Raw genomic sequence first — 12,512 nt, forward strand, 5'->3', positions numbered from 1 at the left:
CACTTGTTCTCAAAAAGTTAATACATTCCGAGTAACCTGCAACCTGGAATCTGGTCTGTATGAAATTTTCCTTTCTGCTTTCTGATAAATCACAATGTGACAGCCGAGGAGCCTGCCTCCCTCCTTAGGTCTTTAAAAGAAAATGCAAATCCTCATCTCTTCATTAACCCATCTTAGAAAATAACTCAGATGTTCCTAATTTCTCGTCTGATTTATCAGACTGGTCTCTGATAACTTTTGTAAGAAGTCTATTCAACATTCTCAAGGACAAAGGACGCTTTATAGAAATAAATAAAAAGAACTCCTGACATCAACACAAGAGGAGAAAAACATTGGTAAATGTTGCTTGCTTGCTTGACAATTACTTCAAGTTCTACTCAAACCCACAGATACATACTACTGAAAATGTTTCATTCAAAAACTTCTCTGATATAATCTATGAAAATAACCAAAGGACTCTTTGCATCACTCTACAATATGGATGCCTGGTGGGCTAAAGGAAATCAACAATCTTTCCGTTCAGAGAAAATAACAGCAGCAACAAGTAGAGAGAGATCATAGAATCTGAATGAATCAAAATACGTTTATTCTTAACTCCTGAAACTCTTCTCACTATGTGATTGTATCTACATATATTTTTTAAAAACCTCTTCGAAATTAAGTCTTTTTTTTTTTTTTTTTTAACACATCAGCACTAACTAAATCCTAGGGTCTTCTCAGAATGTCTCCCCATGATCAGATGGCTTTAAAAAGAATTCTATTTACCAAAATCATTATGCCACTGTTTATTTTCCTCACAGGGGGCCTGGAGGAGGGGCAGGAGGGGAAAGAGAGGACAGCAGGTGAGTTTTTGTGTAAGAGGTGACCGTATCATGCAAATAAACAAGTGTATTTCTTTCGGGATATCTGTTATCAAAGACATCTCCAACTCTTAACTGTGTTTCTCAGTTCCTCACCAGAAATAGAAAAAATAAGTGGAGGCACCAGAGATGATGAACTAGTGACCCCACCAAAAGTAAATGCGGATCTTTCTCCTCCTGCCCAAGACACAGCAAAAGTAAGAGTGCTCGTGAAGAAATAATTTTCTTGAACACTGCACCGGGCACATTTTCAGCCACTTGGGCACAATCTGGGCACCTCTCTCTCCACCTTCTCCCTCCCTTGGGACAGATCGCAAGGACAGACCCCCATGCTCCCCAAAATTCCACCGTCCAGCCCATAATTTTTTGTGTGTGTTTGTTTTTCTAAAGTTCTCCGTATTTATAGGTCTCCAAGTTGGGAAGGGGCAGGGTGGAGCTTTTCCCAACAAAGCCAAACTCCAGTTTTCAATAACAAAGCAGGATGGATCTGTGCATGCGGGACAGGTAGGGCAGGGAGGGGGAATGATGTTTGGTTTATTTTTCTTAGAAGAATGAAATGGAAGATAGGCAGCCCAGATTCCCGAAGTCAGATTCTGAGGTCAGTAACACTGGGGAAGAAAGCATTTGAGAAGGTCCCTGATGGAAAATCAGGGTATCTCCCTCCTATCAGAGGGAGAAAAGAGAGCGTGAGGTCTTCTTTAAGGGCATCCAATGGGCGCTTCTGCACAACTATTTCCTGTCAGAAGGATTTAAAGACACCCCTCAGGTGGGAGAGCACTGTCTCCTCTCCTTAGCTAGAGGGGCGCTGGTCCTCTCCGGTGGCAGGGGAACAGGGCGTTAGAGAGAGAAGAAAGGCCAGTCTTCCCCAAGGGCCCACAGGACTGTATCTTTACTCGCTGGACTGTTTTGCCTTCTCTTCCACCTGGTTCCCGGCAGGGAGTCCTGGCCCTCCTTTGGGGGGGCCCGTTGACTAATGCAACAGTGAAAGCGTTGGTCAGCCATCAGGCAAATAATAAACATATTTGCCTCGCACGTCTGTTAAGCCTGTTTAATGGGTTGTCCCTACATGTAAATGGGCTTCCTACCCCAGCCCCCATCACTCCACCTGTATCAACAACAATGCCTCCGCACAATTATCTTACCTTAATGAACTTAATCTTTAATTTCCCAGCTTGGCCCTGGTACTCAGCCTCCTAACAAAGGAAGTGGAACTGTTTGAGTCCCAGTGAGCCGCCTTCCTCCAACAGCTAGGGAAACTTTAGCCACGACAAGGATTTTTGCCCCTTGTGGAACTGTCAAAAGCAATAAATATTTTTCTTTTTATTCCATCATTAGACCCTCCTAAGAATGCCTCCCCATTGTCCACTGTAATTCCCAGAGCTCTCTGGGCAGGGGCGTTATTGTGGAAAATGAATCCTGAAGTGTTAACAATCCTGCCAAAGCAGCTACACTTTTTTTTTTTTCCCTGAGGGCGTAACCGTTAGGAATGTGTCGCCTCACCATAGCCTGCTCGGCGAAAAGAGCACTTGTGTTTTTTAACACTGGTCTTTGAGAAGGATGCTCAAGTTAAAGCATTGTGGCCACTGTAAATAGATGCACTCAGCAGAATAGAGCTTCTTCATTCCTAATTAGGGAAGTAACTCTAGAAAGACAGAATGTCACTTGCTAGGCTGTGCATATTGTTGAGTTTGTGCTCGCCTCCACAATGTGAGGTAATTGGAGTTGTACCTTTTAGAAAGCTGCTAATTTCACATAGGAAGTGCTAACAAGACCTTTCTGGGCCATGTTTTCCTTCTTCCTTTTTAAGGAAGTTACAGACCTTCAGTAGTGGGAATGGCTGAGCCCTGGCCTGGCGGAGGAAACAGCAGTAATGAACCACTTCAGCCCGCAGTTAGAAAAAGAAGGCCTCATTTTGGAGTCCTGAGAATACTAGGCACAACAAAAGGTTCTGTTTAAGCTTGTTATCCAGGACATTCTTACAGGCTACACAGCTCTCCCTGCAATGACCCTCTTCAAACAAGTGCATCAAGTTTGAGCAAATAGAAACACGCAACTTTCAAGGTTTGGAGTTATAGTTTTCTTTACAAAGCCATTTATATAATGTAAGCTGCAATTAGCATGGGACAGAGCGAGGAGATTTAGGCTGGAAAGTTCTTTTAACAAAAGATAGAAATTAGTGGAATAAGTAACAGTTAAATATCAGCTTCAGATAACTAGCTGAAAAGACCTTTTAAGTCATTTACTAATAAAAAAATGATTTTGCCTCAGACCTTGTTCCAACCAAAGTGTGGTCTTTTAAATCACTGAACTGATTAATCTTACTAATTTTAAATTATCCAGCAAGAATGGATCGGAGCAAAAAAAAAAAAAAAAAAAAAAAAAAAGTCCACATATCCCCAAATGAAAAGCACTACAGCTTTTAAGCCTGACAATTTCATCAGAATGTCCATAGGAATTACATAAAAAATTCAGTCCGTAATGAAATAAATTGCTACTTACATTATGAAAAGTCTGCAAAAGCTTTTTATAGACTTGAAATGCAGAAGTTATATAAACTGCACAGTAAAAAGAATTAGAAATTGACCTTTACAGATCAAGGGCTAAAATTAACAGTCTTCAGGGGAAAAAAAATTCCCAGTTCACAATGGCTTTTAATGCCATTTTTTCCCCTACACTCATTTATCTAATAACCATGGCAAGGTTAGGATAAACAATGAACAGTATGTTTTCACATTTTCCACCTTTTGTGTCCTCCCTATGAATTTCTAAAACACTTAAGAGAATAGATACATAAACCTGTGACCTTCAAATGAGCTTTTTGATACTCTCAACATTTTGAATAAAAAGATCAGAAAATGGAGCCACTTTTACACAGTAATGAATTCCATTCTGTTGGGTAAACAAAGCTAAATTTTAAAACAGAGACCTGACATTTGTATAGCTCAAGAAGCTATTCTGTTCTTTTGGGGGTGGGCAGACGGAGGGAGGGGACATTGTCAGTACTTTATGTGGGCTAGATAATGACCAAATCTACAATCCACGTCAGGAACAGACAATCCATTTGGCTGCGTTCAACAGAGAGCCACCGTTTCCAAGACAAGGACAACAAAAATGCCCAATTTTTATGACAATTTCCCCCCACTCCATGAACAATTGATCCATCTCTCACACACACACACACACACACACACACACACACACACACACACACACAAGTGTGTGTTGGGGGGGCGGAATTGGTGGCGGAGGCCCAGCCGCCATTATGGGGCTGACGCTTATTGACGGCAGCTACAAGGGCCTCCAAAAGTTACTCCAATTTCCGTCGAGCTTTTGTGCATCCGTTGTCCTGTCTGAAAGGCTCAGTTAGGTATTGTTGCAAAAAAAGTCTGCATCCACATTTGTTCCCCTCTAATTCATACTCGGCATTGTGAAGTTTTGCTATTCAGGGGCTGATTGGACAACAGCCCTGACAATGGCCCAGCGATTAGTCTCTCAGCATGGGCTGAGGTTGCGGGTATAAACCTAGGGATGGGGCTGGAATGCACTGGGGCATTCAGCTTCCTCTCGGGGCCTTCCTGAGAGGCCGCGCCTCCTTTGCTGCAGGTAATGCATTCCTTCAGAGCGGGGAAACCGAATCCCTGTAATTAGCGGGTCCCGGACGGGGCAACCGCCCCCTCCCCGCAAGGCGGCCCTCGGGGGCCCCCGAAGCTTTCTAAGGAGCTCAGCCCCTGAGACGCTGCAGCCTCGTCGAATTGAAAACTTTCTCGGGCGGCTCGGTGGGCCTGAAAATCAGCACGCAGGGGAGGGGAGCCGGGAGGGCTGCGAGCCGCGCCGCTTAACCCTTGGTACGCCGCGGCGCCGCAGCAGGGCCTCCCCCGGCCCCGGCCCGCGAGCCTGCGGAGGGACCGCGCGGGCCCCGCCACCGCGGCTGAGCGAGTCGCTAAGTGTACAGATGTCAGTCTGGCGTTTTACATGTCAGTAACTTGAATTCATTTACATTTATTTTCCTATTGTTTTATATCACTTTATGACAATGTGCTGCATAATATAATTTAAATCTTTAATGTACAACTAATTCTCTACCATTAATTTGTCAACATGATTACTGGATACGCCACCCGGAAAAGCAGGCTGACTTGAAGTCTGTGTAAGACGTTCCTGTGTTGTTTCCTGAAGGTTTACAGAGGAAATGACAAAGAGTACCGAGCTGTTTTTCTTGGACTGTCTGTAATCTTAGGAAAACTACAATTTCAGTGGGAGTCCCACTTAACACTGAAATTCCAGACATCAGTTGGGAAGGAGACGCACACACAGCCCCCTTAGAGGAGAAATTAGGCAGCGCCCGTCTTCGCAGCAGTAGCCAAAGACGGGCGGTGGCCCAGCCCTTGGGCCCCGAGGGATCCCCCAGGACTGGGCCCCGGCGGCGCGGGCGCTCGCAGGGGGAAGAGGAGGAGAGTCGGCGCCGGGTCGCACCGACGGCTTTGGGGAAACTTACAAAGGAAAGGGCGGTGGCTGTGGGCAAAGCGTTTCTGGGCCGCCCCGACTACGGGGTCCCCCTAACTGCCCCCAGACCTTGGCCTCGCTCTAGCGCCAGCGGCTAGAGCCCGTCTTGGAAACGCTGGTCCTTCCCTCCGCGCCCCAGGAGGACAGGCCCCCTGCAGCTCCAGCCAAGGGATCACGCCCAAGCGGCCGCACCGTCACAATTAAAAGGAAGCTGCAGTACCCCAAACCTTATTAAACATTCAAATAGAAAAATTAAGATATTCTGGGCAAAAGAAGTGTTTAGACAAAGGCTGTCTGCTTCAATTTCCCCGTTAAGCGGGGAGCGGGCTGCTCGGAGAGAGAGTGACGGTGGATTCCATAAATTAACTGAAAATCCCTCTTCTCCGGAGCCTAAGTTATCTCTCCTTTGCCTGCAGCTCTGATTTAGAATGGGAGCCGGCTTGTTTACCGGTTTAATTAATGCTCCTTTTCAAGCAGGGAGGAGGGGAAGGGAAATGAAGCGACTTGGTGATAAACAGGTGTAGCCGGGCCTAGAGCGGGGCTCACGAGGACCGCAGCCGCCTCCTCTGGCTTGACTGGGCCTGACCCGGCGGAAAAGGTAGATGGCCCAGTTGGAAGCGCAGTAGGTGAGCATTATTTTAACTGCGAGCCTGTGATTGAAATGGCTTAAAGGGACAATCAGCGCTTGTGGGTTTTTTTTTTCTTCTTCGTCCAGAATGCATTCTGATTCTTTTACGTTGCTGAGCGGAGAAGAAACAGATCTTGGCGATATAGGGCACAGGCCTTTTTCCTTCTCTGTCGCCTCCTCTTCCTCAGCCTTCGCCTCCAAATATAAGGGAAGAGCCACTTGAGGAGGGAACCTGGCTTCCGCGTCACGCTGGGGACCGGCTTTCTGCTCTGAAAAATCCCTGGGCGTTCTCTCTTTATTTACTTATTCCAGCTTTTAATTCCGGGAGCCTAATATCTGGGATTGGACTGTCCGCGGCCTACGTGTTTCTGTGACCTTACAGATAACAGGGAAGCTTGGATGGAAAATGAAATTCAAGCGCCAGCTAATTTTAAAAACATAACGAAAAACTCATTCCCGAGGGGGGAAATGGCAGTTTCTGTAACACAAGCTGAAGATGTTTTTAAATTAATAACTAGCCCTGGTATTTGCTAAATGATGGCTGTATCAGGGGAAAAAAATTAGTCATTAAAAACAGCAGGTACCCAAGGTGAGAATATATGTTTCAGGGCTGAAAGTCACCTGTCTGCGTTGCCTGCTGCCTTTCTGTGCGCCAGCATCTCCAAGGGCAGGAGTGAGGACACATGCTGGTCTGTCAGCCATACCGGCCTTTTGGAGAAAGGAGTTTTGTTGTTGTTTTTAAACTACAATTTATTGAACGCCTCCTTGATGCCTACTGTGTGTCACTGCTGATTCAGCTTCGCGACAAAGTGGTTGTGCCCGTCCACATTTCTCAGAGAGTTTAGACAGCTCTCATGATTTGCCCAAGGCCACAAAGCTTATCAAGTGCCAGCGCAGGGATGAGAACAGGGGTGTCTCTGAGCCCAGGGCCTTTTCCACTTTTTTTCCACCCTTTGTGATGTAACAGTGACCCTAGGTACCTACAATCTGTCGAAAAGGGGATTCCATGCTAGATAAAGACTGGTTAAATCCGTGGTTACAGGAGAGGAGCTCTTTTTGCCACGGATGAATTCTACCCACGTTCTGGTTCAGGTCTATGGGGACCCAACAGACAAGCGCAAAGTACCCTGCAGAACACTCAGAGATTTCTTTCTGGAGAGATCTCTAGACTGGAAATTAGGATCTTTCAGCATCAAGGCTGGTTCAGCTGCCCATTAATGTGGGACCTCGAGCAAGTCACCTACTACATCTGACTGAAGGCTTCCTCCTCCCTGAGTGGGCACATTGCCTATCCTGCCTGCCTCATAGTGTGGGGTGAGACCAAAGTGAATGGAAGTGGTTCACATGCATCAGTCACTGTGAAGAGCTGCACAAATGTACAGTTTTATTGCTGACTTACCAGAATTATGAGGTCCTAATGTAAGATTATATGTGCATGTGTTTTGAAGGGAGTGACTTACTGTGTAAGTGGGAGGATTTTTCTTATTATTAAAGACAAAAGCCTTTAACTCCTGATTTCTAAACATGAAAACTCTGGCTACATTAACAATGGTGCTAAAAGTTCGAATGCAGGCTGGGTGCAGTGGCTTATGGTTGTCATCCCAGCACTTCAGGAGGTCGAGGCAGGTGGATCACCTGAGGTCAGGAGTTCGAGACCAGCCTGGCCAACACAGTGAAACCCCATCCCTACTAAAAATACAAAAATTAGCTGGGCGTGGTGGCAGGCGTCTATAATCCCAGCTACTCGGGAGACTGAAGCAGGAGAATCGCTAGAACCCGGGAGGAGGAGGTTGCAGTGAGCTGAGATCACACCACTGCACTCCAGCCTGGGTGACACAGCAGGACTCCCTCTCAAAAAAAAACCAAAAAAACAAAAAAACTTCGAATACATCCTAAAATCATAGAATTTTGATGGAAGAGACCATTCGTTATAATAATAATGATGTTAATGGTGGCTGTATGCCGGGCACTGCTCTACTGGATATGCACCAATTAGTTCTCACCATACTATGCCATAGGTACTGTTATCATACCCATTTCACAGATGAGGAAACTGAGACACAAGGCAATTTGGTCACATAATTCATAAACAGGAGAACTACCATTTGAACCCAGACAACCTAGCACTGGAATCCACATGCTTAATCATTGTGTTACACTGCATCCCACGAGAGAGTATCTGTTATCCCTGCTTCTCCAATGCACATTTTGAAGATGAAAAAAGTGACGCTCAGAATGATTAAATGATTTGCCCTGTTTCATGGCAGAGGTGAGAGTAGAGCTTGGATCTCCTTATGTCCATGGGTGGTTCTATTTATGATGTAATTGCTACTCACTTTACTCAGCCTTCAGGCCCTCTCTGGAGATCAACTGCCTGGGTTTAAACCTTGGTTCTGCAAGCTCCTTACCCTCTCTAAGCCTAAGATAATAGTATCTTCGGATGTCTTGGAGGAAATTTAATTTAAAAACCTCATTGTTTGGCAGATTACACGAAATAATGTACAAAAGTATTTAGCACATTTCCTAGCATATAGCAAATGCCCAATAAATCCACCTCAAATTTAAAACCCTGGTTCCAGGAAAAGAAACATGAACAGTGGGAAGGCCTTGAATTGGATGTGACTGTCCCTACTCAGTGAGCTGGCTCAAGCTAAGTTGAAGGAAGAGACAAAGGACAAGCTAACAAGCTGGTACATGGCGGGAAGAGGGCCAGAGCCCGCCACTTGTGGAGGACTCGGAGGCCAGCCCCCTCAGCTATGAGAGGGTCTTCCAGAGTGAGCCCTGAGGAGATAGGACAGTGAAGTCATTGGCCAGCCTGAGGGGACAGAAGGGAGGTACTGACCGAGGAAGACAGAGGGAAGGGAAGGGGAACAGTATGCGGGGCTGGAGGAAAGCAGGCTGAGGAAGCCAGAGTAGGAACAATGACTAAGCATCACCCATCATGGGGTCTCTTCATGAGATGCTCCCTGGAGACATCAGCCATGGCTGTTTCAGCCCCATGGGGAGGAGGAGGAGGAGGGTGGCACAGTGCTGAGGTGCTGAGTGCTGAGGAGGAACCACAAAATGCCTGGCTGACAGGAGGCTATCCAAGGAAGAGAGACAGCTGGAGAGGCCTGTGTTTACGGGATGGGAGGAGGAACCTAGCTGAGGTAAGAAACCCTCCAGCAACCCAGGGAAGTGGGAGCTGGGACCATTGCAGTGGCGGGGTGGCCGCCTGTCAGGTGCCTAGGGGCCAGGTCCTAGAGTGCTTGTTGCCCTCGGGCAATGGGGTACTGCCACATGGAAGACAGCAGCAGACCAAGGGGGTACTCAGGTTCTGCTTTGGGGGCCTCCAGTGAAGGTCATGGGGAAGATGTTCTTGTCCCAAGCATAGGTTCCTCCCTGCCCTGCTGGGTCTCTCCCCAGAGGAAAGGACAGGAATTCCAGGAGTCAGAATCAAGGGGGCCTGCCCTGTGATTTGGTATCTAGGAATGAGCTAAGGCTCTTGGGTATGGGCTGGGGCTAGGCCTGTGGTTTCTGTCTCTCTAGGGAGTTTCTAGTTAAAGGGTCTTCAGATTTGGGGCAAAATATCCCATCTGATTTTGGAAAAATATCTGGTATCGTATCTCTGCCACCCTGGAAAGTGTGACCAACAGCAGATGCTCAACAGCTATGTGTTGAATAAAGAAACAAAGTGGTGCCAGAAGTACTTACTATTGAGCACTCAGAAAGGTAAAATACTTTGTAAGCCATGAAGGTATTTCCTGCCACCTAAACTCCTGAGAGAGGAGGGAGAACCTCTCTCCAAGTCAGGCCCTGCGTCTGCCTTTGTCTTTCTGTTTCCTCATCAGTAAAAACTTCCTAAATGCCCAACTGGAGTATTCCAGGGATCACGAGGGTAATTTGATGTAAAGGTAAACCGTACATGCTAAGCAAGTCTACGGGACTGTTACCTATAGAGAGAGCAAGGACTATTAAGTGAGGAATTTTATTATTGACGATTTTAAACACATACTAAAAGTATAAGAATGTATAGCCAATAATTTTAACACACAACCTCCTGCAACAAGACAGCATTGGATTATACTAAATTAATTCTCAAATATTTAGGTGTAAGTATTTCAGAATATTTAAAGTCTCCTTTAAAAACACAACCATAGTTCATTACTTTAAAAAATTGACAGTAGTTTCTCAATCCCACCAATATTGAGGCAATGTTCAAATTTCCTCAGTTGGCTTAGAAATGAACTTTGGCAGATGGTGTTTCAATTCAGGATTCGAACAAGGTTAACATCTCCCACTGAGTTGATCAGGGAAGTGACTTTTCCCTACGGATTAGGCTCATCCTCTCAGCCCACCAGGCCTGGGAGACCTCTAGCCAGGGTTTGCTCAGACCCAGCCAAAGCAGTGGTTTCCCATCACCTCTTGACCATTGATTCATCACTTTGGAAGGGCTCTTAGACATCCACTGGCTGAGTAGCCTTTTGAAGGTTTAGAGACCCACAAAAAGTGGGTGCTTGTTGGGGTGCATTTGGGAGAAGTTCAGGGCAGGCAGACAGCTAATCCTTTGCTAAGGTGTTTGGTTTTTTTTTTTTTTTTTTTTTTGAGATGGAGTCTCACTCTGTCACCCAGGCTACAGTGCAGTGGCGTGATCTTGGCTCACTGCAACCTCCACATCCTGGCCTCAAGTGATTCTCCTGCCTTAGCCTCCCAAGTAGCTGGGATTACAGGTGAGCGTCACCATGTGCGGCTAATTTTTTGTATTTTAGTAGAGACAGGGTTTCACCATGTTGTCCAGGGTGGTCTCGAACTCCTGAGCTCAGGCAATCCACCTGCCTGGACCTCCCAGAGTGCTGGGATTACAGGCATGAGCCACCACGCCCAGCCCTAAGGTGTGGTTTAAATCAGAGTCTTTAAAAGCAGGCACTGGAATTCCTCCCTCTTTTCCAAACCCTCCTCCTCTTCCTCTTCCTCTTAAGTCTCATCTTCATCACCAACCCTATTCAGCTTTTCTCCTGCTCCCTCAGCTCAGCCCCTGTAGCACTTAGCAGTCATCACCTTTACCACCATTTCCCCCAATCATCTGACTTCAAGTAATAGAAGCCAACCTCCCTTAAAGAGTTAGCTGTTCTGTACACAATATATATCTTGCCTCTTCATCTAAATTTCAAGTTCTTAGACTCAGCCACCTCCCACAGCATCTGGCACATACTTGACCAAAGTACCTAAGTCTTGTGGATGCCTGACAGGCTTACAAATGGAATCCCTGCAAACTAATATTCTTTAAATACTTGCTTAAAATGTACCAAGTGAGGCAAGGCAAGGCTGATTTAATAAATATGACTCTTCCTATATATTTAAAATAAGGGATTGATTTCCTACATGTACTGAACATATCTGAATTTTTTTATTCTTATCAAAATAATGCAAACCTACAGTTACAGATCAAGTAGTATATACATACTTTTTTTTTTTTTGAGATGGAGTTTGCTCTTGTTGCCCAGGCTGGAGTGCAATGGCGCGATCTAGCCTCACCGCAACCTCCGCGTCCCAAGTTCAAGCGATTCTCCTGCCTCAGCCTCCCTAGTAGCTGGGATTACAGGCATGTGCCACCCTGCCCGGCTAATTTTGTATTTTTAGTAGAGACGGGGTTTCTCCATGTTGGTCAAGCTGGTCTCAAACTCCCGACCTCAGGTGATCCACCCTCCTTGGCCTTCCAAAGTGCTGGGATTACAGGCGTGAGCCACCACGCCCAGCCGGCATACTTTTGATTTTTAGTTCCTCTAGTGGATCTAGGGTTGCCAGACTTAGGACAAAAAAAAAAAAAATACAGGATGCCCCGTCAAATTCAAATTTCAGAAAACAATGAATAGATATGTCCCAAATACTGCATAATATTGTATTTTATCTGGCCTTAGGTGGATTTCCCCATATAACATATAGAGTTACACACATTATATTTGTGATATACTTTTATCTCTACTTCTTCATTTACCAATTTTTCAGGTATCTGTGGAATTCTGAGTGTGAATTTCAATGTTCAGTATTTAGATATTCCCTTCTTCTATGGTTTGCCTTTGTAACTTTAATCAAATATTTAAACATATTTATGGATCCATCAACTTTCCCCAGTGTCTCTTGACTATCTGCTTTGCAAGTTGAGGATATTATTACAAATATCCTCTCCTCTAACCTTTCTTTTCCTTTCTACATCCCACCTTCTGCCACTATAGTTGTACTTTCACATTATTAAGGTTGTTAAAGTTTCTGTTTTCTCCTGCCACACATCCTAGTTTTTAAAATTTTTTTTATTATACTTTAAGTTCTAGGGTATATGTGCACAATGTGCAGGTTTGTTACATATGTATACATGTGCTATGTTGGTGTGCTGCACCCATTAACTCGTCATTTACATTAGGTATGTCTCCTAATACTATCCCTCCCCCATCCCCCACCCCACGACAGGCCCCAGTATGTGATGTTCCCCACCCTGTGTCCAAGTGTTTTTGTTCAATTCCCACCTGTAAGTGAGAACATGCAGT

Source organism: Macaca fascicularis, chromosome 13, assembly GCF_037993035.2.
Source record: "Macaca fascicularis isolate 582-1 chromosome 13, T2T-MFA8v1.1".
In the NCBI taxonomy this organism is placed as follows: Eukaryota; Metazoa; Chordata; class Mammalia; order Primates; family Cercopithecidae; genus Macaca; species Macaca fascicularis.